The sequence below is a fragment of the Myotis yumanensis genome, unplaced genomic scaffold (genome assembly GCF_028538775.1).
Source record: "Myotis yumanensis isolate MYYU_CA2020_CCGP unplaced genomic scaffold, mMyoYum1.0.hap1 SCAF_2, whole genome shotgun sequence".
Lineage (NCBI taxonomy): Eukaryota > Metazoa > Chordata > Mammalia > Chiroptera > Vespertilionidae > Myotis > Myotis yumanensis.
In genome coordinates this window covers 104,672,006-104,695,931 of record NW_027223753.1, presented here as the reverse complement: position 1 = coordinate 104,695,931, position 23,926 = coordinate 104,672,006, and the positions used below count along the sequence as shown (strand labels likewise).

Genomic DNA, 23,926 nt, shown 5'->3' with positions numbered 1-23,926 from the left:
CAGGGGACTGAGCTTTCTGGTGAGGGACCTGCTTCTGTTCTCCTGCCACTAAAACCTTACTCTGTCCTTTCTTACACACACAGAGGCAGATCCAAGGAGGCCTGTGCCGAGCTATTTCTAGCCATTGATCTATTTAAGAAAACTGATCAGGATGGCCATGGTCACCCGTGATGACCTCAAAGAGGGCCTTGACAGTTGGGACATCTAGGGTTCCCTCTGAGGGCTAACCCACACCATAGGCTGGCCACTCTAATTTGCAGAATTTTCTTAACTTCCAGGTAACTACTTTCACACTATAATACCCGCCTGGCAAATTCTTTCTGTAAAACCCAATATTGTATAATATTATAACTAATAACTATTAGTTATAACTGTATTTGACAAAGGCTCCTATGTACTTTCAGTATAAAATTTTCCTTCACAAAAGAGGAAACCAACAGTCAAGGCATTTTAAAGCATATTGGGATGATCTAAAGCCAATTCTAGGTCAAGAGAAAGTTTCTTAAAATTTAAACCCTAGGAAGGTTACCAAACTTGATTTTACCAAAAGATTATATATCAAAGTGTATTAGACACATTCTTATAACTTTCAGAAATAACCAGCTTTAGAAATTACCTTTTTTTTTCTCCTTCAAAATGCATTTCTATGCATATGTTTTCTTTATTGCACCAAAGCCATACTTTCATTCTAATTAGTTAGAATTTTTAAAAGTTTTTTTTTTTTTTTTTAAATATATTTTATTGATTTTTTACAGAGAGGAAGGGAGAGGGATAGACAGTTAGAAACATCGATGAGAGAGAAACATCGACCAGCTGCCTCCTGCACATCTCCCACTGGGGATGTGCCCGCAACCAACATACATGCCCTTGACCGGAATCGAACCCGGGACCCCCCAGTCCGCAGGCCGATGCTCTATCCACTGAGCCAAACCGGCCTCGGCAAGAATTCTTAACCTTGATTTTTAGGTGACATATAAGTAATTAACATTCCTCAGATTAGGAATACATTCATATATTTTAAGAGACACAAACAGAAATTTCACTAGCTAAACAATTTAAACAACAAAGAGACCATATTTAAACAATAAAGACAGATAACATTTCCCACTAAAAACTTTGAATCACCGCGGAAATGCAGGAGAGGTTTAGAAGGGGTTTCTTTTTAAACAAAACAGAAACAAGCAAACATAAACACCAGCGTGCACCACATTTACACCACAGAATACCCTGCACTCACCAAATCAGTTTCAATTGTGAAGAGATAGAGAACAAGTCCCTGAACAGAAGCAGTAGAGAACTGCCTAGGAATGCTTCTCTTCTACCTTTTTAAAAGGCAGGCCAGACTCGGACCCTTAGCCAGTCCGAGTTTTGAGTCCCAGAGATGGTAAATACTGTCTAGAAGCCATTCCTCCAGATGATCTGAGCTATTCCGAAGTAAATAATTACCTAGGTAGGGGCCAGCTACCTCTTCTGTCCCATAGGACAGGCCAGAACTTGGACCCATTTCCTCGGGGAAAAACTTACAGTTTCAGAAGTCTGATTTTGACTTCCTCCCAGAAAGTCCCAGAAAGGTGTTTCCTGCCTTTTTGGGGGTCCACCAGAGCACTGAGTTGGCGCAGTCCCTCCAGGCCCGCGAGTTTAGGAACAGAGAATGTGCTAGTGGCGCGTCTTCCTTGGGTCCCAGAACCCGAAGCCAGTGCCCTGAAGTCCGCTTTCATCAGCAGCCTCAGAGGCAGCTCAATTGACTTTTCATGGCCCAAATGCACCAAATGTTGTGGCAGAATGCACGGCAGAACCATCAGCCAGCACTCTGAGGGAGAAAAGTCAGCTGTGGTGGGGCCCTGGGGTTAGTCTCTGCAGCTCTGCCCAAGGCAGTCAGAGTGGGGAAGTAAGACTCCAGTTTTAGCCAGATACTGAAATAGGGCAAGCCCCCCCCCCCCCCCCATTTTCCTTTTCAGTCCTATGAAGTTTGAAGAATAAAATTTGTGGATTAAAATATTTTTTTAAGCAACCATATAGAAGTTTATTGAAAGCATATACAAAATCCCCCTGGGAAGGGGTTCTCAAATGAGGAAAACCTGCTTTCTCTCCCTCTAAAATAGAAAAAAAGCAGTCCCCCAAATTTCTTTGTCTATGGGTTTATAAAGGATGCAGCTCTTTGTCTCTTCATGACCAGTTCTAATTGGGCCCTTCCTTAATTTACTAGTATGTCCCCCATGCTCTCCTAATTGGTCACTCTCCAGTATGGTATCAGTTTCAAAGTTCCAAAGCCCACCCAGTGCCCCCCTCTTCTTTCTCTTATCTTGTAACATTACTCAGTCTTCTGTGAATGTAAGATAAGCAATCTGGCTTGGAGCTATCTCCGTCCCTCACATATGCATTATTCCTCTCCCAAGGACCCCTTTTCCCTAAAACTGCCTTTTCTGTTTCTAAAATTATTTTCACAAGTAACCCCAGCGAGCTGGGTATCCTGAGGCTGAGGCCAGAGTGGGTAAGGCACTGTCAGTGGTGTCCACCTACCAGGAGGGGCCATCCATCAGGGGCTGGGAATGTTCCAGGGATCCTTCCTGGGTTCCCTATAAGGTTGCCATGGGAGAGTCACCATCTAAACCTCACCCTGTGAGAAGCAGTGAGGACCCTAAAGAGCACCAGGAAACAACAGAGGCTGGCTGCACCAAACCCAGGGCCTCCTTCTGCTTTTTTCTTTACCTCTGTTGGAGGACAAAGACTGTGTTCTCCTCCCATGGAAAGAAGGGACCAGAGCTCTGTGTGGCTGCAGTCAATAGAAGATGTTAGAGAAAGTGAAGCTCTCCGAGTTCACTGGGTTGCAGCTCCAGAGCTGGCCTGCATTTGGAATAATCAAAGTGATGCATCTACACCTTCTCTTTTTCATAGGCCAAATCCTAATTTCAAGGAGACAGAAAAGCCTTTCAAAGGTGGCAAAATACAAGGCACAAAACCTGCAGACCAGGGGCACTGTGAGCTTTATAAAACCAAAACCAGAGCAAAACTTCCTGGAGCCATTTGCTCAGGGGTGTGGGGAAAGAAAAGGAAGGAAATCCTGAACTTCAAAGAAATGCAAATAAGACATTCCTCCTCCAGGGATTTTAGTCTTTTCATTGGCTGCTTTCTGTGAGGGTAGCTAAGTGAGAGGATTTGCCTCCCCCTCAATAAATCTCAGTGGCACTCCTTCCCCAGAAAACTGCAATTGAGTGCTAATTCCAGGGGAAGGCCTCTGGCAGAAGCACAGCTGCAGCCCCAGGTGCCAAGGGAGTTTTGCTGATACACAGCCACTGGGGCAGATTGTGGGAGCAAAGCTTTATCTCCTATTTTCATCATTTTAACAATGCTCTGCCTGCTCCAGCTAAACTGATCTGCCTTAAGCTCAGCACAAAAAGCTCTTTTCAGAGCATCTAGCACAGGGGTGGGCAACCTTTTTGTGAGTGTGTGCCAAAACCAACAAAACCCTAATTTTTTGAGAACATGTTATGCCTACTTGATATCTCTTAAGGTGTACAGATGTGAAGAACCTTGAAGAAATAATAAAATTCATTCGAGTGACAAAAACACAGTATATGATGATGAAAAATTCATTTATTTTTTAATGTATATATGTACATTGATAGTCCGGCAGAAAACTTTATGACTCCGTTTGATATTATCAGTGGGACTTCTGCTGCTGCATCACTGATGCCAGAGATTTTACATCAGGTTTATATTTTGTGACCTTCAGAGATATGCATGAGTTACTACTTTCATCCGTCAGGCTACTCCTATTATGAGACTTAACAAAATTCATCACTGAGAACAAAGATTCACAAGCATATGTGGATGAAACCAAAACACTGGTCGGATCTAGGAAGGCAGGGAGAGTTAAAGCGGAGGCATAGAAATTGCTCTTCCCCCTCTTGTCAATCCATGTCTATGGTCTTTAAGATAACTTGTTATGTAAAAATATTTATTTATCTAAGATGCACCTATGCTGAATTTATCTGAAAAATAAAAAAGTCGATATTAAGAAAAAAATTGTAAATGGAAGATTATAAGAGAGGGTTTCGTGTGCCAGCAAAAGTTACTGGCGTGCCATGTTTGGCACGTATGCCAGGGGTTGCCCACCCCTGATCTAGCAAATAACTAACAAAAAGAAAAGGAATCGTTCACACAACTCACCTGGTACAATTTCATGAGCTGGAGCTGTGTTCAGACAACCAGGCCTGAGATGGCTTTTGTAGACAAAGACATCACCAAGGATTAAGTCTACATTTATTTTTCTTAAAGTTGCCACCACACTGCAGCTTCTCTACCTCTTACTTAGGAGCCTGCTGCACCCCAGGATGCAGGCCTAGGCTGGCACCTGTGAGGGGTTTGCTCAGTGGGCAATAGAGCCTGCTGAGGCTCTGCTGTGGGAAATGCGCCCACCTGCCTTGGGTAGTGGTGTTTAAAAGTCACAGTCTCCTCTGGAAAAGCTAGACCACCTGGTGAAGGTGACAGAAAGGAGAGTTCGGACAGGAGGGTGGCTAGGCTCTGTTGGAACTTGGAGTAGTGTTTCCTATCAGGAGTGCTCAAGGTGGACGCAGTTCTCTCCGCTGTGAGAGGTCCGGGAATGCTATTCCCTGTAAAACAGGGAGGTCTGGGCCCATATTGACTCTATGCTAGGGAGGCTTCTGGAACCCTGGAGTGTATTTCTAAATCTCTGAGCATCACTTTGAAGTAAGGATTTTCTGAAATGGTTTCTGAAGAGTTTGACAAGTGTCTGAGGGGATTTGAAAGACTCTGGAAGGAGAAGCAGCCCCTTCTTCCTGCCAAATTCCTCTCCATGGCCAGCCATGGGGAGCACAGATTTCTCAGACACCAGAGGGTGCCAGATTAGTCCCTATTCCCTTCCCTGAGTGCAGTCTGAGGAGAGAGGAAAACACTGCCACTTCACTGTGGCCTTCAGTTGGCCCACTTCCTCCTGGGTCTCCAAGGACTTTCCTTCCCATCCTTTCAGCATTGCCTATGGACACTGTAATGGGGAGTTGGGGTGCAGACTCTCCTTGTGGGTCCTTGTCCTATGAAGTTTAAGAATAAAATTCATGGACTAAAAGCTATACTAATAAAAGGGTAATATGCTAATTAGACCAGACATCTTCCGGACGTCCTTCTGGACAAAGCCACAGTGGCGGGGCTGAGGCAGAGGTGGTTAGCGGTGATCAGGGCGTCAGGGGAGAGCAGTTAGGGGGTGATCAGGCTGGCAGGGGAGCAGTTAGGGGCATCAGGCCCACAGACAGAAGCGGTTAGGAGCCAGCAGTCCTGGATTGCGAGAGGGAAGTCCGACTGCCGGTTTAGGCCCGATCTCTGTGGGATCAGGCCTAAACCGGCAGTCAGACATACCTTGAGGAGTCCCGGATTGGAGCAGGTGCAGGCCGGGCTGAGGGAAATGCCCCCTCCCCCTATGCATGAATTTCATGCACCGGGCCTCTAGTCTATATATATAAAAAGCTAATATGCAAAGTGTCCCCTCAGGAGTTTGACTGGGAGACCAGCCTCTGTGAATGTAAGATAAGCAATCTGGCTTGAAGCTATCTCCACCTGTTATATATGTTTTTGTTCCCCATGGACCTCCTTTCCCTAAAACTGCCTTTCCTGTCTCTAAATTCCTTTCACTAGCATCTACCAGTCCCCTTGTCAGATCACTTGGTGGGTCTGCTGGAAACCTTCTATAATATTCATGGAGAAAGATGCCCTCCGAGAAGGTGTGTCCTCCTCCACTCAGCACGGACCCAATTGAGCAGGGGCAAGAGCAGCAACCTGGACTTACCTGCACTGCCAAACTGGCTCTCAGCCAGCATGGCTTCAAAACCAGAAGTGTCCCTGAAGGACTCCATAGCCCCTTAGGGTGGCATCTGATGGGAGCCTTCTCCAATAGCCAGCATTCACACTCAACAGGGAGCCTGCATTTCAACAGAGAAGAAATATGTAAACAGCCCTAGTCAGTTTGTCTCACTGGATAGAGCATCAGCCTGCAAACTGAAGGGTCCCAGGTTCGATTTCTGTCAAGAGCACATGCCAGGGTTGCGGGCTCGATCCCCAGTAGGGGGCTGCAGGAGGCATTCAATCAATGATTCTCATCATTGATGTTTCTATCTCTCTCTCCCTCTCCCTTTCTCTCTGAAATCAATAAAATTTTTTTTTTAATATATATTTTATTGATTTTTTACAGAGAGGAAGGGAGAGAGATAGAGAGTTAGAAACATCGATGAGAGAGAAACATCGATCAGCTGCCTCCTGCACATCTCCCACTGGGGATGTGCCCGCAACCAAGGTACATGCCCTTGACCGGAATCGAACCTGGGACCTTTCAGTCCGCAGGCCGATGCTCTATCCACTGAGCCAAACCGGTTTCGGCCAATAAAAAAATTTAAAAAAGAAATATGTAAACATTTATCTAATCACACAATTAAAGGAAATATGTTCCTGTACACTTGCAATCTAAATGACCTGCTTCATTAAAATGAAGATGCTCTTGTGAAATATTTTACAGTAGTTCCTCAAAAGGCCCTCTTCTCCATGGGTTTATTTTTTTAAAGATAGAACAAATATTTATATTTATATATAGCAAATAATATAAATATGTATTCATATATTACATAAAATATAAATACATTTGCTAATATATAAATACATACAACACATATTTATAGAATGTATAAATATATTTTTTGTATATATATAAGTATTTTTTTTTAACTACAGTTTGCTTTTTCCCTGTATCTTCTTTGCACTTTATTATAGAATGTTTATCAATTACTGGTACATAAAGACATTATCAAATAGCATCAAGGAATATTTAGTTCTATGTTACCATTATAGGACAGCAGGTAAGTTTGTTTACACAGGTGAGGGAAGTGAAGAGCTGAATTTTTCAATGAGTTTGATTAGTGTTTATGTAGAGCAGGAACTAATTTATCAGGAATGGGGAAGCTCAATTAGTTCATTAGTTAATTAGACTCCTGTTTTTAGCTCTATTGTGAAGAATAACTATTTGTTTCCTTTGCTCGTGACCTGGGTGAAGGTCTTGATTACTGATATTACAAGAAATATAATGCTACTGAGGCAGGGGCTCTTTGAAGAAATGTGAAGCTTGTAAGAATAAAAAATGTCAGTGAAAATTCAAACAAATTATTATTTACTAAAGCCATTAAATACTCTATTGAAAGAACAAAGCTCAAAGCAAATTACTATAACTGAAGATAGGATTGTAAATAAGACTCCTTTGATGTGTTAATTCTATTCCATCTGAATTTAAGCTCACATTTAACTGCAATATTGAGACAGTACAGTATCATTCATTTAACTAAAAAGTGGTGACTTGATCCCTATGGTAAGTCTACTAACAAATATTTAGATCATGGAGACTTGATCATACAACAAATGAAGTAGCACCCACAGGTGAGCCTGAGTAATTTAGAAGTCTGCCCCTGCTCACCAGTAGGGTGGAATCTCAAGGCAGAGTAATTTAGATGCTTAAATATCTGCACTGAGATTTTCCTTATTTTATTTTATTTATTTTATTTTTTTTAACATATTTTATTGATTTTTTACAGAGAGGAAGGGAGAGAGATAGAGAGCTAGAAACATCGATGAGAGAGAAACATCGACCAGCTGCCTCCTACATATCTCCCACTGGAGATGTGCCCGCAACCCAGGTACATGCCCTTGACCGGAATCGAACCTGGGACCTTTCAGTCCGCAGGCCGACGCTCTATCCACTGAGCCAAACCGGTTTCGGCTTCCTTATTTTAATCTAGCCAGTTGTTATCAAACTTTAATGGTGTGCTCAAGGATTACTGTACAGGAGTATACTTTTGAAACCAGGATAGTTGTACCTCATGGACTAATTACAGAATGTTCAAGGGCAATTCTGGCTATCTGAGAATTACAGTAAGAGGCAAATCAACTATTGAGCCACTTAAGGCTGAAAAGCAACTAAACTTTCCAACTAGCCATATGCCTCAACTCTCATTTTAAGATGTAACAAATGTGAAGCTACTGATAAAGTATTGAACTTTATGAATGAGTTACTTTTTACTTTGAGTGAAGTAGAGAGCATTTAACATTAGTCCCATAATGTATCATGCTTAATCTGTGGCATCTGGGCATGTTTTCCTGAGTGGGAGAGAAGAAATTCTAGCTGTCTTCAGACACGGAATTTTTTGCCTAGCTCTTGGATGCTGTAGCATTTTGCTGTGGATTGTGACTCTTTCCTTTTTTTATGGGAAATTTATTTTTTATTTTAGTTACATATAGTTGTTATACAATATTATATTAGCTATAATAGTTTCAGGTGTACAATATGTCACCATGAAAACTTATCTTGGATATTATTGACTATTTCCCCTCATCTTTTTCATCCATTGCCCCAGCCCCTTCCTTCTGGCAATCATCCCTTTGGTCTCTATTTCTATAAGTCTGTTTTTGTTTGTTCATTTGTTTTGTTTTTTAGATTCCACATATAAGTGAGACCATACAGTATTTGTTTTTCTCTGCATGACTTATTTACTTAGTATACTACCCTCTAGATCTGTTGTTGCAAATAGCAAGGTTCATTCTTTTTATTGCTGTGTACTATTCCATTATACATCACATTTACTTTTCTTTTTTAAAAATATATTTTTATTAATTTCAGAGAGGAAGAGAGATAGAAACATCAATGATTAGAGAGAATCATTGATTGGCTGCCTCCTGCATGCCCCTTATTGGGAATCGAGCCCACAAACCGGGCATGTGCCCTTGACTAGAATAAAAACTAGGACACTTGAGTCTGTAGGCTGATGCTCTATCCACTGAGCCAAAAACAGCTAGGGCCACCACATTTTCATTATCTACTTATCTATCAATGGACACCTCAGTTCCTTCCATATCTTGGCAGTAAATAATGCTGCAATGAACTTAGGGGTGCATGTATTTTTCTGAATTAGTGTTTCCAATTTCTTCAGATAAATACCCAAAAGTAGAATTACTGGGTTTTATGGTAGTTCTATTTTTAGTTTTTTGAGGAATCTCCATGCTGTTTTCCTTAGTGGCTGCACCAATAGTGCATGAGAATTCCCTTTCTCCACATCAATTTGAATAATATCTTTTTTAATATATCCTCACAAACAAGGGAAACAAGAGCCAATATAGACAAATGGGACTTCATCAAACTAAAAAGCTTTTACAAAGTGAAGGAAATCATCAACAAAACAAGAAGACTACCTACTAAATGGGAGACTATATTTTTTTTTAAAACATATTTTATTGATTTTTTACAGAGAGGAAGGGAGAGAGATAGAGAGTTAGAAACATCGATGAGAGAGAAACATTGATCAGCTGCCTCCTGCACATCTCCCACTGGGGATGTGCCCGCAACCCAGGTACATGCCCTTGACCGGAATCGAACCCGGGACCCTTCAGTCCGCAGGCCGACACTCTATCCACTGAGCCAAACCGGTTTCGGCGGGAGACTATATTTTCAAATGATATATCTGATAAGGGGTTGATATCTAAAATACATAAGAAACTCATACAACTCAATAACGAAGAAATGAATAATCTGATTTAAAAAATGGGCTGAGAAAATTAAAAGACATTTTGTACTGGCCAGGTAGCTCAGTTGGTGAGAGAGTTGTCCAGATACACCAAACACCAAAGATAGCAATTTTTTAATTTTTGTTTTTTTGTATTGTTTTTTTTTATTAGTTAAGGTATTACAAATGTGTCCTCATCCCCCCATTAGCCCCCAACCTCCCCCCCCCCCTCCCCCCCGCCGCACACTCATGCTCCCATCCCCCTGTTGTTCATGTCCATTGGTTTGGCTTGTATACATGTATACAAGTCCTTCAGTTGATCTCTTCCCCTCACCCCCACCCTCCCCTACTTTCCTTCTAGGGATTGATAGCCTGATCGCTGTTTCTCTGTCTTTGGATCTGTCACTGTTTATCAGTCTATGTTGTTCTCTATAATCCACAAATGAGTGAGATCATGTGGTATTTATCTTTCTATGACTGGCTTATTTCACTTAGCATAACGCTCTCCAGTTCCATCCATGCTGTTGCCAAAGGCAAGAGTTCCTTTTTTTACTGCAGCATAGTATTCCATTGTGTAGATGTACCACAGTTTTCTAATCCACTCATCTGCTGATGGGCACTTAGGCTGTTCCCAAATCTTAGCTACGGTGAATTGTGCTGCTATGAACATAGGGGTGCATATATCCTTCCTGATTGGCGTTTCTGGTTTCTTGGGATATATTCCTAGTAGTGGGATCACTGGGTCAAATGTGAGTTCCATTTTTAGTTTTTTGAGGTAGCTCCATACTGTTCTCCACAGTGGCTGCACCACTCTGCATTCCCACCAGCAGTGCAGAAGGGTTCCTTTTTCTCCACATCCTCTCCAACACTTGTTGTTTGTTGATTTGTTGATGATAGCCATTCTGACAGGTGTGAGGCCGTATCTCATTGTCGTTTTGATTTGCATCTCTCGTATAATTAGTGACTTTGAGCATATTTTCATATGTCTTTCAGCCTTCTGTATGTCCTCTTTCGAAAAGTGTCTATCTAGGTCCATTGCCCATTTTTTGATTGGATTGTTTATCTTCCTTTTGTTAAGTTTCATGAGATCCCTGTAAATGTTGGAAATTAAACCCTTATCGGTGGTATCATTGGCAAATATGTTCTCCCATGTAGTGGGTCTTCTTGTTGTTTTGTTGATGGTTTCCTTTGCTTTGCAAAAGCTTTTTATTTTGATGTAGGCCAATTTGTTTATTTTCTCTTTAGTTTCCATTGCCCTAGGAGCGTTATCAGAGAAGAAATTCCTTCGACATATGTTTGCAATTACGCTGCCTGTGGATTCCTCTAGTATTTTTATGGTTTCCCGTCTTATGTTTAAGTCTTTTATCCATTTTGAGTTTATTTTTGTGTATGGTGTGAGTTGGTGGTCTAGTTTCATCTTTTTGCATATATCTGTCCAATTTTCCCAACACCATTTATTGAAGAGACTGTCTTGACTCCATTGTATGCTCTTGCCTCCTTTGTCAAATATTAATTGAGCATAGTGGTTTGGGTCGATTTCTGGGGTCTCTCTTCTATTCCATTGATCTATATGTCTGTTCTTGTGCCAGTACCAAGCTGTTTTAAGAACAGTCTTTTTTTTATTACAGATGAATTTTTGGAACATTCGTTCTAGATTTGTGAAATATGCTGTTGGTAATTTAATGGGGATTGCATTGAATCTATAGATTGCTTTGGGTAGTATGGACATTTTGATGATGTTGATTCTACCAATCCATGAACACGGTATGTTCTTCCATCTGTTTATGTCTTCCTCTATCTCTTTTTTCAGTGTCCTGTAGTTTTTGCATATAAGTCTTTTACCTCCTTAGTTAAGTTTATTCCTAGGTATTTTAGTTATTTTGGTGCAATGGTAAATGGGATTGTTTTTTTAGTTTCACTTTCTGTAAGTTCACTATTGGTGTAGAGAAATGCCATGGATTTCGTAGCATTAATTTTGTATCCTGCTACATTGCCGAATTCATTTATTAAGTCTAATAATTTTTTGATGGAGTCTTTAGGGTTCTCTATGTACCGTATCATGTCATCTGCAAATAAGGACAGTTTTACTTCTTTTCCAATCTGGATGCCTTTTATTTCTTCTTCTTGTCTGATCAAAACGGCTAGTACTTCCAGTACTATGTTGAACAGGAGTGGTGAGAGGGGTCATCCCTGTCTTGTTCCTGTTTTTAGGGGAAAATGTTTTAGTTTTTTTGCCCATTCATTATGATGTTGGCTGTGGGTTTGTCATACAAGGGTTTTATTATGTTGAGGTATGATCCTTAAATTCCTATCTTGCTAAGAGTTTTATCAAGAAAGGGTGTTGGATTTTGTCAAATGCTTTTTCCGCATCAATTGATATGACTATGTGGTTTTTTTTCTCTCAATTTGTTTATGTGATGTATCACATTTATTGATTTGTGGATATTGTACCATCCTTGCATCCCTGGGATAAATCCTACTTGGTCATGGTGTATGATCTTTCTGATGTACTGCTGGATCCGATTTGCTAGGATTTTGTTGAGGATTTTGGCATCTATGTTCATGAGGGATATTGGCCTATAATTCTCTTTCATTGTATTGTCTTTATCTGGTTTTGGTATTAGGGTGATGCTGGCTTCATAGAATGAGCTGGGAAGTGTTCCTTCCTCTTGGATCTTATGACATAGTCTGAGGAGGATAGGTTTTAGTTCTTCTTTGAATGTTTGGTAAAATTCCCCTGTGAAGCCATCTGGCCCCGGGCTTTTGTTTGCTGGAAGCTTTTTGATTACTGCTTCGATTTCCTCCATAGTTATTGGCCTATTGAGATTTTTAGATTCTTCCTGGTTAAGTTTTGGAAGGTTGTATTTTTCTAGGAATATGTCCATTTCCTCCAGGTTGTCTAGTGTGTTGGAGTAGAGTTGTTCATAGTATTTTCTAACAATCCTTTGTATTTCTATGGGGTCTGTTGTTATTTCTCCTCTTTCATTTCTGATTTTGTTTATTTGGGTCCTCTCTCTTTGTTTCTTGGTGAGCCTGGCTAGAGGTTTATCAATCTTGTTTATCCTTTCAAAGAACCAGCTCTTGGTTTTGTTGATCTTTTTTATTGTTTTTTTTTGTTTGTTTTTTTTTTTTTTTTGGTCTCTATGTCATTTATCTCCACTCTGATCTTTGGTATTTCCTTCCTTCTGCTTACACTGGGCTTTTCATTCTAACTCTTTGAGTTGTAGAGTTAGGTCATTTATTCTCATTGTTTCTTGTTTCTTGCACTAGGCTTGTAGAGCTATGAACTTCCCTCTCAAGACTGCTTTCGCTGTGTCCCATATGTTTTGGATTGTTGTGTTTTCATGGTCGTTTGTTGCCATGATGTTTTTTATTTCTTCTTTGATCTCACTGGTAACCCAGTCATTGTTTAATAGCATGCTATTTAGTCTCCATGTGTTTGATTTTTTTGGATTGTTTTTGTTGTAGTTGATTTTCAGTTTTATGCCTTTGTGGTCTAAGATGCTTGATATGATTTCAATTTTCTTGAATTTGAAGAGACTTTGTCTGTGACCCAATATATGGTCTATCTTTGAAGATGACAAATGTGCACTTGAGGAGAATGTATATTCTGTGGCTTTGGGGTGAAATGTTCTGAAGATGTCAATTAATTCCATCTGATCTAGTGAGTCATTTAGGATTGATGTTTCTTTGCTGAGTTTTTGTTTAGATGATTTGTTCAGTGTTGATAATGGGGTGTTAAGGTCCCCTACTATGATTGTATTGCTGTCAATCTCTCCCTTGATCTCCTCCAGAAGATTTCTTACGTATTTGGTTGCTCCTATATTGGGTGCATATATATTTACCATAGTTATTTCTTCTTGTTGGACTGCTCCCTTTAGTATTATGAAGTGGCCTTCTTTATCTCTTTTCATGTCCTTCACTTTGAGATCTAATTTGTCAGATATAAGTATTGCTACCCCGACTTTTTTTTTCACTTCCATTGGCCTGAAAAACCTTTTTCCATCCCTTCACCAACAGTCCGTGTGCGTCTTTTTTTCTGAGGTGGGTTTCCTGTAGACAGCAGATATATGGGTCATGTTTTCTTATCCACTCATTTACCCTATGCCTTTTGACTGGGGCATTAAATCCATTTACGTTTAAAGTTATTATTGATAGAAACTTGTTAGTCGCCATTTTTGTTCTTTACCACTGCATTCCTTCTTTGTTTCCTATTTTTTCATTTTACAGAAGACCCTTTAGCATTTCTTGCATTGCTGGTTTGGTGGTAATAAACTCCCGTAGAACATTTTTGTCTGTGAAGCTCTTGATTTCACCCTCAATTTTGATTGATAGCCTTGCTGGGTACAGTATTCTTGGATTCAGACCCTTCCTTTGCATGACTTTGTATATTTCATTCCATTCCCTTCTTGCCTGATGTGTTTCTGTTGAGAAAGCAGTCGCTAATATGGTGGGGGATCCTTTGTAGGTAACTTTCTGTCTCTCTCTGGCTGCTTTTAAGATTCTTACTTTGTCATTGGTGTTTGCCAATTTAATTATAATTTGCCTTGGCGTCGGTCTTTTTGGGTTCATTTTGTTTGGGACTCTGTGAGCTTCTTGGATTTGTGTGAGTTTTTTCTTCCCTGTATCAGGGAAATTTTCTGTTATTATTTTTTCAAACAGGTTTTCTATTCCTTGCTCAGTTTCCTCTCCTTCTGGCACCCCTATTATGCAGATGTTATTTCATTTTGTGTTGTCCCAGAGTTCTCTTAGGCTCTCCTCCTGCTTTTTAATTTTTTTTCTAGAAGCTGTTCTGCTTGGGTATTTTTTCCTACCTTGTCTTCTAGCTCACTGATGCGGTCCTCTGCTTCTTCTAGTCTACTGTTGATGCTTCCTATTGAGTTCTTTATAGCAGTGATGTCATTTTTCATTTCTTCTTGGTTTTTCTTCATTTCCTCTTGGTTCTTACACATATTGTTGAATTTGTCTTCCATTATTTTCATCCACCTTATAGCCATTTCTCTGAATTCTTTCTCTGACAGGTTGCTTGCCTCCATTGCCTCCATTTCGTTTACTTCCTTTTCTGATGATGCCTGTTTTTCTTTCATATGTGGGTTGGTTCTTTGTTTCACCATGATCTCTCTTCTTCATGTGTTTGGTTATGTAGTTCTCTCTCTGCTGCATCGATTTAAAGGCACAAAATACAACACAACAAGGCACTACGTACAAGGCACTACTTACAAGGCACTGAACACAAATGTATTCACGATATTAATAACCCCAAATAAAGGTGACCACCCAAGCGAAGAGAATTAGGGGATAAAGAAGAAAAAAGAGAAAAAGATTAAAGAGAAAAAGAACAAACAAAAAGGAGTGCAGAAATGAGATTGGGAAAAGGGAGAGAAGAAAAAAAAAAGTAAGAGAGAGAATGAAATAGAGGTGGGGAAGAACTATTTGTATGGGGAGAAAACTCTATTAGAACCGCAACTAATCCAATGAATTCCAGCAGCAGATCACTGGAGATTAATGCAAACTACAAACAACCACTAATATCAAGCGAGGCAAGGGAAAACAGAAGCACAAAAATAACCAGAGAAAGAAAAAATAAGCAAAACAGAAAAATGAAAATGAAAAACAAAACAATCTCCCAAACAAGCATAAAAAAACCAATATACTCAGAATCAAGCAAACACTAACAAAATGACAGAGAGAGAGAGAGAAAGAATTGTATAGTGAAGAAAGATAAGAGAGAGGTGTATGTGGATTTAGAGCAAGGGATTGGAAATTGGATATATAAGTAGGGTGAAATTTAGACAGTGGGTAAAAAGAAGGAATAGGGAAAATCTAAAGCAGGAATAGGGTAAGAGAAACAGGACAACAAAAGGGGAAAAGTGAGGGAGAGAGTTTTTGCTTAAGCTTAAAGGTGAGATAGAGAGAAATGATGCTAACGGAACTATGAAAATAGAGTATAGAACACTAGTCCCAAAATACAATAAAGAAAAAAATAAAATGACACTTTAAAAAAATGGTAAAATGATAGCAATAATACTGGTTTAAAAAATGTAAAAATTATCGGAACCGGTTTGGCTCAGTGGATAGAGCGTCGGCCTGCGGACTGAAGGGTCCCGGGTTTGATTCCGGTCAAGGGCATGTACCTTGGTTGCGGGCACATCCCAGTGGGAGATGTGCAGGAGGCAGCTGATCGATGTTTCTCTCTCATCGATGTTTCTAGCTCTCTATCTCTCTCCCTTCCTCTCTGTAAAAAATCAATAAAAATATATTTTAAAAAATGTAGAAATTAAAAAGGTAAAATCAGGTGATGAAAAAAAAATAATAAAATAGGTTCTTAATTAAATGGTGAAAAAAGAATTAAAAAAGTAAAATAAAATAAAAATGTGCAGTAGTGAAGGTGCTTCAGATCTTCTACTCTTCTTTTTGGCACGCCTTAGTCCTGTCAGGCATTCAGGAGAGTGTTGAATTTCCCTGCGATACACTGTCCCTCCGTGCTGTAAACCACAGTCCTGATTTTAAGGTAGGTTTTATTTGTTTGGCAGACTGTTTACAGAAGAGTCAGTTCGTGGCTCTGCCTCTGGGTGGCAGTGTGTCTGGATTGACCTCAGAGGTTATAAGTCCTCTCTACCAGTAGGGTTTATTTTCTCTATTGTACTTGAAACTGGTTTGGGAAAGTCCACTGTCCAGAGCTGGTTCTTTAAACGTTACTCCCCGCTCTGTTTCCCAGGCTCCCCAAAAAGAACTTTCCCCTACAGGCTCTGCAAATGACCCCAACTGGGAAATCCCATGCACTGGGTTTAATAATCAAACGCACAAGTCTAAGGGGATCTGTAACAACAAGAGCCTGATATGTTGTGCGAATTCGCCAGCCTCCACCTTCCAGGTCTGCGCGCAGTCTCCGCGTGCCCACTCACCCCTGGCACCAAGCAGCCAACAGACTGGCAAAATCTGAGGCTGCTTTTTTGCATCCAGTTCAGCTATGGGCTTATTTTTAGCATTCCCTTCTGCCAGCAGCCCTGTGGGACCCCTTCCCCACTGGCGGGTCACGCTGGTCCCAACGGCCGCGGACTCTGTGGGGCGCAGGGTTCGCCCGAGCGCGGTCCTCTCTCCAACCTGAATTGCAAACCGCACCTTTAGGGGAAGTCTAACCTTTCCATGAGAAGAAGCAGCGCTCATCTGAGTTCACGCAGTCGCGCTGCTTGAGATCCCTTGTTTCCAGGTTAGTAGCTGTTCTCTGGATGCCGGTAACAGCCACTCAAGATGGCGCAGTCTCCGCTACTGAGCCGGCGCACCAAGAGAGGTTTCAGCCGCAGTCTCCAACCGTCTTTTTTTGTTTTTCAGGAGTTCTCTGTCTTTCCCAGCTGCAGACTATCTCTCAACTGAATATCCTCTGCTTATTCGGGCTGTATGTTACCCGTTTCAGCTGCTCACCCTTATCTGCTCCAGGACAAGGCACAGGACACGTCCATCTATACCTCCGCCATTTTCTATCTCCCTTAATTTTTATTTATTTATTTTTAAAAATATATTTTTGTTGATTTCAGAGAGGAAGGGAGAGGGAAAGAGAGATAGAAATATCAATGATGAGAGAGAATCATTGATTGGCTGCTTCCTGCATCCCCCACACTGGGGATCGAGCCCACTACCCATGTGCCCTGACTGGGAATCAAACCATGACCCCTTGGCCCATAGGTCAATGCTCAACCATTGATCCACTCTGGCTGGGCAAAGATTGGAATTTGACCCCCTGTCAGGGCACATACAAGAATGTATAAATAGGTGGAACAACAAATCAATGTTTCTGTCTCTCTCTCTCTCTCTCTCTCTCTCTCTCTCTTTCTCTCTCACTTTCCCTCTGCCTCTACCCCTACTCCACCTCTGTCTCTAAAAATCAATTAATCAATAAAATAATTTAAAAAATAAAAGACATTTCTCCAAAGAAGACATACAGATGGCCAATAGACATATGAAAAGATGCTTGACTTCATTAATCATCAGGGAAATACAAATCAAAACCACAGTGAGATACCACCTCACAACAATCAGAATGGCTATTATCAAAAAGTCAACAAATGCCCATACTGTTTCTGAAATGTGATTTTACAGCTAATTTTCTTCTTTTAGGATACTTTTTCCTAAAAGGATATAAACAAATAAACATGTGCTTGTGTGAGATAAAGAATGACACTATAGCTATCTGTTCTTAACATCACAACACTGCAAGGCTCCCAAATAAGCCAAAGAGGTATGTGCAGCATTGGTGAATATCAATTAAGAATAACAAGCAAATAAATAAAACCACGTGTTCACAGTATCTATAATAATAACAAAGTGCTTTACAATTTTTAACAGTCTATATTTGCATTTATGAAGTGAATAAAGGCCTGGAAAAATCAAGACTTAAAAAATTAAGTCCAGTTAGGAAATATATATGCCATATTTAACTATTTTATGAAGAAAATGGCACTTTCATTATTTTCCTGCTTATATAATGCTATAATGTACTTCTTTATTATATTTGGACTAGTGGCCCAGTGCATAAAATTTGTGCATGGGGGGAGGTGTCCCTCAGCCCGGTCTGCACCCTCTTCAATCTGGTACCCCCTCGGCGGGTGTCCAGCTGCCTGTTTAGGCCTGATCCCTGAACCAGCAGTCAGACATCTCTCTCACAATCCGGGACTGCTGGATCCTAACCACTCGCCTGCCTGATTGCCCCTAACCACTTCTGCCTGTCAGCCTGATCCCTCCCTAACTGCTTCCCTGCTGGCCTGATTGATGCCTATCTGCTCCCCTCCCAGCCTGATAGCCCCAACTGCCCTCCCCTGCTGGCCGGATTGCCCCCAAGGCTTTTATTAGTATAGATATGACCCTTCACAGAAATTTTCACTAACCCTGCTTTACAATAAGGGTGTGACTATTGAATCATTGGGGCCAGACACTAAGATTTCTTTTCTTTGAATAGTGGAAGGAATAATTATCTTGTCTTTAAGTTGCCCTGAACATCAAATGAGATAATGACTTAGAAAAGTATAAAAGCACCATATAAAGACAACTGTCTTTTTCATGTACTGAAAAGACAATAAAGTGGTAAAATGAAAAACACTATTTGTATTCTCCCCCTTCCTTCCTTTACAGCCTTTATTTAAACTTTGAAATTTAGAAAAATTTCACTCCTATTTTCATTTATTTACATTCAATATTATTTTGTATTAGTTTCAGGTTTTATTAGTTACAAAATAGTGATTAGACAATCATATACTTTACAAAGTGTTCCCCGATATTTCCAGTACCCACCTGGCATCATACCATCGTTACAACACTATTGACTATATTCCCTATTTAAGTGACAATAGGTTTACAGGTTCCTTCCAATCTTCCTTTTGTGTTGCTCGCCCTTCCTTTTCTTTTTCACTTCTTCCCTCCTTTTCTTTTCTTTTCTTTTCTTTTCTTTTCTTTTCTTTTCTTTTCTTTTCTTTTCTTTTCTCTTCTCTTCTCTTCTCTTCTCTTCTCTTCTCTTCTTTCTTTCTTTCTCTCTTAAGAGAAGTAAGCCTTTATTTCCTTGTTTCTCAAATAGAGCTGGCTGAGCTGGTTGTTTTTTGGTAATTAATCAAAGAGACCAAATCCCATATCCTCGTCCAACTCCTCCAACTCTTCCTTTGCTTCAACCTAGGCTGGGGCTGCAGCAGCAGCAGGAGCAGCAGTGGTGGTGGCGGCCAGAGGGGCAGCATCCACAAAAGCAGATGGATCAGCCAAGAAGGCCTTGACCTTTTCAGCAAGTGGGAAAGTGTAATCAGTCCCCACAGACAAAGCCAGAATTCGCTTGTACCCTTGATGATAGAATGGGTTACTGACTTAACAGTTGGGTAACCAATCTGAAGGCATATGCTGGCAACATTGTAGACACCCTCTAGAAAGTGGGAATCCAGTTTCCTCTGTGATGTCAAGCACTTCTGGGTTGTATATGCTGCCATTGTCAAATACCTGCTGGATGATCAGCCCAAAGGAGAAGGGGGAGATGTTCAGCATGTTCAGCATTGTGGCTGCGCTGGCTCCCACTTTGTCTCCAGTCTGAATCAGCTGTACATCACTCAGGATTTCAATGGTGTCCCTGGAGATTTTAGTGGTGATGCCTAAAGCCTGGAAGAAGGAGGTCTTCTCTGGCCCCAGACCAGTGTTCTGGGCTGGCACAGTGACTTTACAAGGGGCAATGGCACCAACACGGGCAGCAGCTGGCACCTTATTGGCCAGCAGCATGTCCCTGATCTCAGTGAGGTCCTCCTTGGTGAACACAAAGCCCACATTCCCCCGGATATGCGGCAGCAGTTTCTCCAGAGCTGGGTTGTTTTCCAGATGTCCTCGGATGGCCTTGCGCATCATGGTGTTCTTGCCCATCAGCACCACAGCCTTCCCGAGGAGGGACATGTGGATCTGCTGCATCCAGAAGTTGGATGATCTTAAGGAAGTAGTTGGACTTCCAGGTCACCCTATCTTCCCTGGCATCACAGCAGTGTGTCAGGGATTGCCATGCAGGGTTTAAAGATGATGTCACTCCCACGAGGACACCTGGCAAGAGGAAGCCCTCATTTTCTTTATATAGTATCTCAATTGGCCCTCAAAGGTCAACGAAGGCACTGGGACACACTTAATCCATTTTCCAGACCAGGAAACTGAGGCCAATTCCAGTTGGCTGTAGAACTTGACTCAGTGCACAGGGAGCTGTCACAGCCGTGCTCTCCGCCCTTCCTAAGGGGCAGCTGCAAGGCAAACAGAACAAACCTCCCTCTCAGGCTTCTGAGCCTCATTCTCAAGCACCTCTTCATCGCAGAAGCTCCACATTCTTTCCTCTCCCCCGCCCCCACCCCCATTCTCTACTGCCCCCCCTTCTGGGGAGCAGGTGGTAGGCTTCACACTCACCACGTAGGCATGCGCCACCATGGGGCAGGGTGGGCTCGGGCTTGCTTTTGGGCCAAGGCAGGAGCAGGAGTCGCTGCCTGTCAAGTGCACAGGGTGCTGGGGCGAGGGCGGGTTTGCGGCAGGAGCTTCTCTTAACTGCAGCAGTCGGGTACCTGGCAGTGTGGCACCACTCCGCTGAGGTGGCGCTGCCCCTCAACCCCCACCTCAGGGCTGCAGTCAGCCCAGCGTCCTTCCATCTTGTTCCCCACTAGGCCCACACACATCTTGGGGCCACTGCAGAACCTGGCTCTCCGCGGGCGCCGGCCCCCTGCCTCTGCCTGAGCCCCCTCTGGTATAGCCCCCACCTCAGGGCCGCTCTGCATCCCTTGGTCTGCCCGCCTCCTGGCCAGCAGCTTTGCGGAAGCCATGGTGCTTGCCCAGGAGCCACCACTCAGGCAGCCCTGCAGCCGGGCCTCTCACAGCTGCTAGGTCTCCACCCTCACCTAGGTCACCTTTCTTCCACATTCAGCCTTCATCCATTCCTTTCCTGCAGTGCTTGCCCTCCATGCCTGAAAGAAAAGGACCAGGACCAAGAAGGACAAAGCCCAAAGGAAGTGTCTTGAACCCCCACATCCCATTCTCTGGATTTCCTCCCGCATCTCTCTGTGTCACATCTTGAATGGGTACCCTGTGGCCCAGCCACATGGCCTCCAGGCGGCCTGGTAGAGTCGGTCTCCGAAGCTGTGGATCTGTGGCTGGAGGCCCAGCCTGGGTCTCAGCAACCCCATGCCTGCTGGAGAGGGCTGTTGGAGGAGGACCAGAGCCAGTCCGTCATTAGCTCCCCAACTCCAAAGGAGGCATCACAGGCTCCTGTCCCCCGGCCACTGTGGCCCCGCCCCCATACCCCACCACCTGCTAAGTGGTCGTGAGGGTTAGGGAGTCCCAGTTTAATTAGGATATTACTCTATTATATAGATAGATTATTTCTGCCTATAATTTTAGCTTTATTCCTGTCTCCATTTAGTACCATCTTATTTTTATATCTTCTTTTACTCCTCTTTCAACTACTTTATATAGTTGAAATAAGTCTTTCATACTTTACATTACCCCTTAAAGACTTCTAAAATCTTTTTTATGAAGAAAGTATGTGTATGCATGCATGCGTGCATGTATATGTCATTTGGAAGGAGGATGGTGGTGACAAGCAAGTAAATAAAGAAATTTTTATAAAAACATATGGGCATATGTGGCCCTGCACTTTTTACACACTGTACGTGAATGAACAAATGAAGGCATTCAGGAAGAAATCAGTTGTTAGATTTTATAGATATCAAAAAGATGTATTGAACACACATATTCATTGGGTTTATTGGATGTGCTTCTCACTTGTGGCGAGAAAAATGGTAAGATGTGACTGCTGTTTTCAGAGGACTCATGTCCATGGGAAAGACAGAATAGTATACAAGCTATCACCATTCCATGAGAAGTTCTAGAAATACTTGTGCTTAGGCCTGAAGGAAGAAGAGGAACTCCAAGGAGAAAGGCCTCCTTTGTTATCAAGAAAGCAAAATCAAAAGCAGCAAGTGTAACCTAATGAAGCTTCAGAGAGCTTCATGGGAGGAACAGGTTCTGTTTATGATGTAAGAAAAGTTCTGGGTCTTAGATAAAGTGAGAGGTAGTGTGGCCAGAGGACCGGAAGGGCACATCCTGTTGGAGGGAGGGAGGAGGAGGACCATCGCTAAGGGCTTCATGTAAGGTGGGTGACCTAGGCATTTAACCCTCAGAGCAACCCTATGACAAGTGTTTGTTCAGGAGATAGTTACAGAGCCAGCACCATGCTGGGCACTGGGAGGACAGCAGCGCACCAGTCAGCAAGTCCCTTCTGTCATGGGCTTCACTGAACTAGAAGAAATTGACAGACAGTAACTAAACAGACAAGCAAACACAAAGGTGTTTGGCAGGAGCTTGGGATGGGACATGAGGAAGTGATAGTTGAGCTGGGAGGTACTTGGAAGAAGGGGTCCAGTGCTGAGGAGATGTGCAGGCAGAACATTCCAGACCGACACAGAGAACCCTAAAATGGAAATGAATGTAGAGCCTTCAAGGAACAGAAGGAAGGAAGGTGAGAAAGGTAGGAGAAAGGTAGGCAAGGAGGAAGCAGGGAGGTGGGGAGGTCAGGGAGGAGCCAGGTCCTTTGGGCTAGAGTGGAGATTGTGGCCCTCTCAGTGTGATGGGATGTTCTGGGACAATGTCCTGAGGAGGACTGGTGTCAAAGAAAAACAGAGCACAGTAGTCAGGTGGTCATGAGCGATTTTAAGCAGTAAGTATTGCAATGGGGAAAAGAGACCTCAGTACATAACTGGGCTCAATTCCAAGTACACAGACAAGAGGAGATTTATAGCCAAGGAGAGGGCAGAGCTCAGTGGATGAAAATTATTAGAGGAAATATCAGGGATGAGGACAGATTCTGGCTAAACTAACTCAATAGGATTCTTGCTGAGGCAGGCCAGGGTGATCAGATATTGCTGGCAGAGAATTCAGGATAAACTAACTTAGGAGGATTTTTTAGTCTTGAGGACAAGGCCCAAGGACAGGGCCTAGTTACAAAAGGGCAGGAGCCTGACTAAAATTTGGTCAAGGAAAGATTGAATCTTTGTAAGATTAGCTGATTGTCTTGTTAAAAAGGTCCCTGGAGCTGTTGGTGGAAGTGGGTGCTCTCTGGAGGGCAAAAGTACAGACTGAGCAGCAGGGCGGGTAACAGGCAGCTGAGGTCCCTGAACCTAAAGAACAGGCCACAGGTCATGGAGATAGCTTGATGCCAAGTCTGTTTGGGAAGCTCTGAGTCTTTGTCATTGGAACCTCTCCCCTGGGGGTCTGAGCAACGTGTCTTGTACGAGAACTCCAGCAAGAACAAGCACATGGAATGCTCTTTCAAGCAGCATTCAGACACTTGGGCAATGCAGAGGAAGTCTGTGAGGTCACCTTAGTGCACCCCCACCCTTCTGTGGGTCTTTAACATGTGGGGCCCAGGACAAGAGCTCAAATGACACCCACATAGCATGAGTCTAAATACTGAAGGTGAAAGTCAGGCTAGCAGAATGCTAAATACATATGTTCAGACTTCCATCTTGACAGATGTACCTGCATTATGACTGTATTATGACAGCTCCAATTTGGAATTCTTGAGACTCTAAGTTCAGTGGGATTGTGAGTCTCTGACCCTCAGCTGCCAGCCACTCTGGCTCCATCTCAGACTTGGGGAAAGGCCCACCAGTCTCAGGAGCAGGTTCGGACGATTCATTAATGGCAGAGCATCCCAAAATCTCACATATTGTGTTGTGGCCTGGATAAGAGGGTTGTAGGTTTGGGGTGGCCACACCTTCTTGGCCCTATACACACTCCACCCTGTGAGGAGGGGACCTCACTGGATAGGTGAATGGTTGGGTGTCTACAGCACAGACCCTGGACAGGCAGTCTTTTCCTCAGGTCTTAGG

The 23,926-nt window shown here is 42.4% G+C and overlaps 1 protein-coding gene and 1 pseudogene across 1 annotated transcript in view; one reads left to right on the top strand and one right to left on the bottom strand.

The window, feature by feature from the left end:
- SLC9A9 (solute carrier family 9 member A9) overlaps window positions 1-23,926 on the top strand; it is a 766,430-nt gene that overhangs the window by 127,597 nt on the left and 614,907 nt on the right. The window lies entirely within an intron of this gene.
- LOC139002019 (large ribosomal subunit protein uL10-like) lies at window positions 19,143-22,205 on the bottom strand (annotated as a pseudogene).